At 36.6% G+C, this 6,044-nt stretch overlaps 1 protein-coding gene across 2 annotated transcripts in view; it reads right to left on the bottom strand.

Moving 5' to 3' along the window:
- LOC107290921 (contactin-4-like) overlaps positions 1-6,044 on the bottom strand; it is a 159,511-nt gene that overhangs the window by 139,009 nt on the left and 14,458 nt on the right. The window lies entirely within an intron of this gene.

The raw sequence follows: 6,044 nt of genomic DNA, 5'->3' as shown, positions 1-6,044 counted from the left end.
ATGGAGAAGATGGATTGTTTATATTCAAAAGAAGCATAGAATGGTGGAATATAATTTAGGTTTTTAGTTAACTTGTTCTTTTTTCTATATATTTCACCTACTCATGCAGAATAATATACTTTGTGGAGTTAGGGATATTAATATTAGTTTACTTATATCTGAATAGTATCCTGGGATTAGGTTTGGGAAGTCCGGGGGGGCGGGTGGGGGTTGGGGTTCTCTTTATAGCATTGTGAAATATTTGTGATGTTTTTTTTCTATGATGAAAATAATAAAAAGTTTATACTTGAAAAAAAAAAAGATTGGCCTCGATATTCTTTCAGAAAGCCCTGGTTTTGCCAGCAGATGTGGGAATCCCAGAGTGATATGTAGGTCAAAGAGTGACTTATTTGATTGTTGTCACGAGGGAGATGAGGTTTATTGAGTTTTGTATTTTTAGTTTTACTTCTGTAAGCTGCCTAGTGTCACTATGAATTGGGCAGCCATATAAGTTTTCTCTGTCATCGATACAAATCGATAAGAGGCGGCACAATGGTTAGAATGCAGTATTGCAGGCTAACTCACTGCTCACTGCCAGGAGTTCCATTCTGAATGGCTCAAGGTTGACTCAAGTTTGACTCAAGTTTTCATTCTTCTTAGGTCAGTAAAATGAGGACCCAGATTGTTGGGGGCAATATGCTGACTCTGTAAATTGCTTAGAGAGGGCTGTAAAGCACTATGAAGTGGTATATAAGTCTAAGTGCTATTGATATTAATAATAAATAAATGAGGTATAAATCAAACAAAAAGCTGGTTTGATTGGTTTCTAGAATTTGTCACAAATATTTTGCAATAAAACTGGAATCTATAACAAAAACAGCAAAAATGCATGATTGCATAAGTTTACGCAGATCACAATCCCTTTATATAATTTTTTAAAATGTGTTCAATGTCTTGGAAGACTATGACTCTATTGGGTAAGGAACTAAAGGAACAATCAGAATTATCAATGACAGGTTTTCCTAAACTATGAGATGTACAGGTAATACTCATTTAGTGGCCACAATAAGGATGTGGTTGCTAAGTGGAAAATCATTTGATCACAACTGTGCTTACTATTTTACTTCAGCTTTTCTCTCCCCCCCCCACTCTTCACACTCTTTGGAATGCTCATCTTGGAATTGGGACAATTAGCAAGAAGAAAATTAATGTTTGTATTTACATTCCATGGAGAAAAAAGGATTACAAGAGAGTAAGTAGGCACACAATGAGGAATACATACTAAAAGTAATGAGATGGCACCACTGGTTTGTAATTCCTACTGCTCCTACTTTTCTGCAGTGTGTAGATTTCTCTATTAAGATATTGAGGGGAAAGAATAGAAATAGTTGATTGCTCACTGAGAGCAATTTGCATTATACTCTATGGAAAAAATTATTCTTGGATTCTCGTGCTGAGGCAGTTCACATGGATGCCACTTAGACAAACTGCTTTGTTGTATTATTCAGATATCTTAAAGAGTGAATAGGGTGTGTGAAGTGACGTATGCCTAAGGAAGGCAAAAATAACAACTTTACTGAATAAGCCTGGGTAAGAAATTGACGTCTGGTGACTTCATGTCTATGCCAATATTTTTTTGGCAATAATATAAAAGTAATTTGACAACGACTTCTTCTACAATTTTATTTCTTTTTTTTTCAAGTCTACTCCAGTGTTTCTTGGCAATATTTACATGTGTGGACTTCAACTCCCAGAATTCCTAGCCAGCATTTGGCTGGGGAATTCTGGGAGTTGAAGTCCACAGGTCTTAGTCATCTAGCTCTGGGAGTTNTGAAGTTTCCCATATTTATGGTTCTGGAGAACTTTAATCTGCCTTCCCTGTGAATGGAGTCTGAGGTGCTCAGGTGTTGATGACTTCCATATCAATCATAAACCTGTCACAGGTCATCCAGAGCCCAATTCAGGGCAGTGGTCATACTCCAAATTTAGTGTTGCTGTCTGAGGAGTGGCAATGTGATCTGAAATTTTCCCCTTTGACACAGTCTGATCACATCCTGATTTCTTTGAGATTCTTCAGTGCCACAAACCACCACAGGGAGGATGGAGCCGTTATATTGTCACACCCCCAGCAACTGACGGGCCTGAGTGGTTTCAGAGGAAGCTGGAGATTATCCCTGTTGTTCTACTACATGTTCCATTTGAATCCTTCCTTACCACTTGGAACAAGGGGGTGGCCAAGGCTTTGGATCAGATAGTGTCTATGCAACCTATCCTTTCTCAGGAATCCTGGCACTCCCCATGATTTATGGAGAAGTTTAAAAAGGTGAAACAGGAGAAGAGCCGTCCAGAGCATTGCTGACACTAAACAAGAGTATCATGACCAAATCTGAGTTACAACTGCTATTAAGATCTATCTTGTGACAATAAGGAGCACCAGTACTTCTCTACCCTTACTATTGCATTGCAGACTACTATCTCACAGCCCTATTTCACTTGAGTCCCTCCTGGGGTCACAAAAACTCTTACAAGTGTGTGAGGTGGAATTTGTGTACCATCTGTTGGATAAAGTTGCTCAAATTCATTCCCAATTGATTAATAAATAAATAAATGAGAGAATGTTATTGATATTGTGGTGAGAGAGTACTATTAATATTAATGTTGTTAATATTATGGTGTGAGGGTATCATATGTTAAATTATTCATTTTGCATATTACTTGCTGTGATTTTGCTTAGTTCACATCTTTCTTCAGAAATCATAAAAAAGCTGTTTTCAGTGTCTAAAAACACTATTAAAAAAGCAAAACAATTCTTGCTCTTAAACATACAGTTAATAATTTAACAGCAACAAATTTTGGCAATGAACTTGTCTGCTTTTTCTTTTTTGCTTAACAAATATGGCACTGGAGATGTAAGATTCCTGAAAGTTAGTTCCTTTTTCTATTGCTTAGAGACTGAATATGTTGTAAACATAATGGCACATCACCTTCACAGTATATAGAAACAATGGTTAATCAGATACCCTTCAATATTATGTAAGAGTGGCAATGAATACATACAGTATTGTTTTAAAAGAAGGTGTAGGGGAGATAAATCTAATGAAATGGATCTTTTCCATAGAAACTTTATTATGCAACTACATAAGGTAATGAAGGAACTAAATGCTAGTTTGCATGTTTAAACAGAGGAAAACTGCAAGTGGGTTTCTCCATTATACTGTGGATCATGTATTATTAAACACATCACCCACATTATTTAGTGTTTGTAAGCATATGAAGTTAGTGAGTTATTATGAGGAATGAGAGAAACTTTATCAGAAATGGTAGGTTTATAAAACAATATACAGCAGGCACTGTGCACATTTTTCATGAGAAAACTTATCATTCACCCAGAATTCTTATCGAACACATCTCATTATATTTTAAATGGTGATGTTCCAAAACGTAAATTCATTTTATTATTTTTTTTTATCAAGGCATCATTATTCTGTTTGGGGCCTGGTACTAGATGTCTTAAAATCAACCATCTTCCCCTTCTGTCGCTTTGCCTCCTCTATCTTTAAAACTGTTAAAAGATTTGACAGCTGTTCAATAATTGCCCCAGCTTATCTCTTATAAACAGGTTCCCTTCTCAGTCAATTGCTAGTTATCACTGTTGCTATAGCAACTGTAAACATTAATGATTACCCAAACACGCTATTGGGGATTTCAGCACATTCTTAACTCAAATTGCTTGGGGGGGAAAATTACCAGCAGTTTCTATCTATGTCAGAAGAGGAGATACCATAAGACAGAAATCCAGCAGTTTTCCTGTTTATGGCAGTTAAACCCAAACCTGTCTCCAAAAAAAAAGCTGATAGATTTGGCTGGATTATAACTATATGTCTGTGTATTTTCACCAAGTAAAAAAGTAATAAATAAATTAGAAGTAGCTTTATCTCCTGCTCACTCTGGTAGCCTAATTGCTCAGTTACTGGTGCTGCTTTGGGAAACTGGTTGTTTATTTACATGGATAACATGATTTACCCAGATAATCTTATTGGAACCCTTGCAATGATATATTTAGCATTTAAAAAATCAGCCCGTAGCTATGTTGGTTTGGGCAGTGCTATAATAGCCAAAGTTATATGATAGAGGGAAAGTTTCTTGCCAAAGGCCACCAGATTTGAAGGACTACTTACGAATTCATCAACTGGCCAAATGTAAAGTTTCCTAATTCTATTTCTATTTTTTTTTATTTTTACTGTCAAAAAAATACACATATACGTAGGTATAATCAAACACAACCTATCTGTCTAGATGTCACTTTTCTAGCAGGAGCTGCCTAGGTTTCCGATTTGCTTCTGGGTCAAATTCAAGCTGCTAGTTATCACCTTTAAAGTCCTACATGGCTTAGGCTTTGAAGAACCATCTTTTCTAAGTTACATCTTTGTGATCCACCGAAGCGGGAAGGCAGGTTATGTTATGGGTCTCCTCTATTAAATTGGTCCATCTAGTGGAACCAAGAAGAAAGGCCTTCTTCATGATGGCTCCTTCTGTGCAACATCATCCCCATGGAAATAAGATTGGCCTCGATATTCTTTCAGAAAGCCCTGGTTTTGCCAGCAGATGTGGGAATCCCAGAGTGATATGTAGGTCAAAAAGTGACTTATTTGATTGTTGTCACGAGGGAGATGAGGTTTATTGAGTTTTGTATTTTTAGTTTTACTTCTGTAAGCTGCCTAGTGTCACTATGAATTGGGCAGCCATATACGTTTTCTCTGTCATCGATACAAATCGATAAGAGGTGGCACAATGGTTAGAATGCAGTATTGCAGGCTAACTCACTGCTCACTGCCAGGAGTTCCATTCTGAATGGCTCAAGGTTGACTCAAGTTTTCATTCTTCTGAGATCAGTAAAATGAGGACCCAGATTGTTGGGGGCAATATGCTGACTCTGTAAATTGCTTAGAGAGGGCTGTAAAGCACTATGAAGTGGTATATAAGTCTAAGTGCTATTGATATTAATAATAAATAAATGAGGTATAAATCAAACAAAAAGCTCTGTTGCATTTGATTTCTAGAATTTGTCACAAATATTTTGCAATAAAACTGGAATCTATAACAAAAACAGCAAAAATGCATGATTGCATAAGTTTACACAGATCACAATCCCTTTATATAATTTTTTTAAATGTGTTCAATGTCTTGGAAGACTATGACTTTATTGGGTAAGGAACTAAAGGAACAATCAGAATTATCAATGACAGGTTTTCCTAAACTATGAGATGTACAGGTAATACTCATTTAGTGGCCACAATTAGGATGTGGTTGCTAAGTGGAAAATCATTTGATCACAACTGTGCTTACTATTTTACTTCAGCTTTTCTTCCCCCCCCCCCCCCACTCTTCACACTCTTTGGAATGCTCATCTTGGACTTGGGACAATTAGCAAGAAGAAAATTAATGTTTGTATTTACATTCCATGGAGAAAAAAAGGATTACAAGAGAGTAAGTAGGCACACAATGAGGAATACATACTAAAAGTAATGAGATGGCACCACTGGTTTGTAATTCCTACTGCTCCTACTTTTCTGCAGTGTGTAGATTTCTCTATTAAGATATTGAGGGGAAAGAATAGAAATAGTTGATTGCTCACTGAGAGCAATTTGCATTATACTCTATGGAGAAAACTATTCTTGGATTCTCGTGCTGAGGCAGTTCACATGGATGCCACTTAGACAAACTGCTTTGTTGTATTATTCAGATATCTTAAAGAGTGAATAGGGTGTGTGAAGTGACGTATGCCTAAGGAAGGCAAAAATAACAACTTTACTGAATAAGCCTGGGTAAGAAATTGACGTCTGGTGACTTCATGTCTATGCCAATTTTTTTTTGGCAATAATATAAAAGTAATTTGACAACGACTTCTTCTACAATTTTATTTCTTTTTTTTTCAAGTCTACTCCAGTGTTTCTTGGCAATATTTACATGTGTGGACTTCAACTCCCAGAATTCCTAGCCAGCATTTGGCTGGGGAATTCTGGGAGTTGAAGTCCACAGGTCTTAGTCATCTAGCTCTGGGAGTT

The sequence above is a fragment of the Protobothrops mucrosquamatus genome, unplaced genomic scaffold (genome assembly GCF_001527695.2).
Source record: "Protobothrops mucrosquamatus isolate PMUCROS unplaced genomic scaffold, P.Mucros_1.0 scaffold1006, whole genome shotgun sequence".
NCBI lineage: Eukaryota > Metazoa > Chordata > Lepidosauria > Squamata > Viperidae > Protobothrops > Protobothrops mucrosquamatus.
This window is presented reverse-complemented; position numbering and strand designations above follow the sequence as displayed.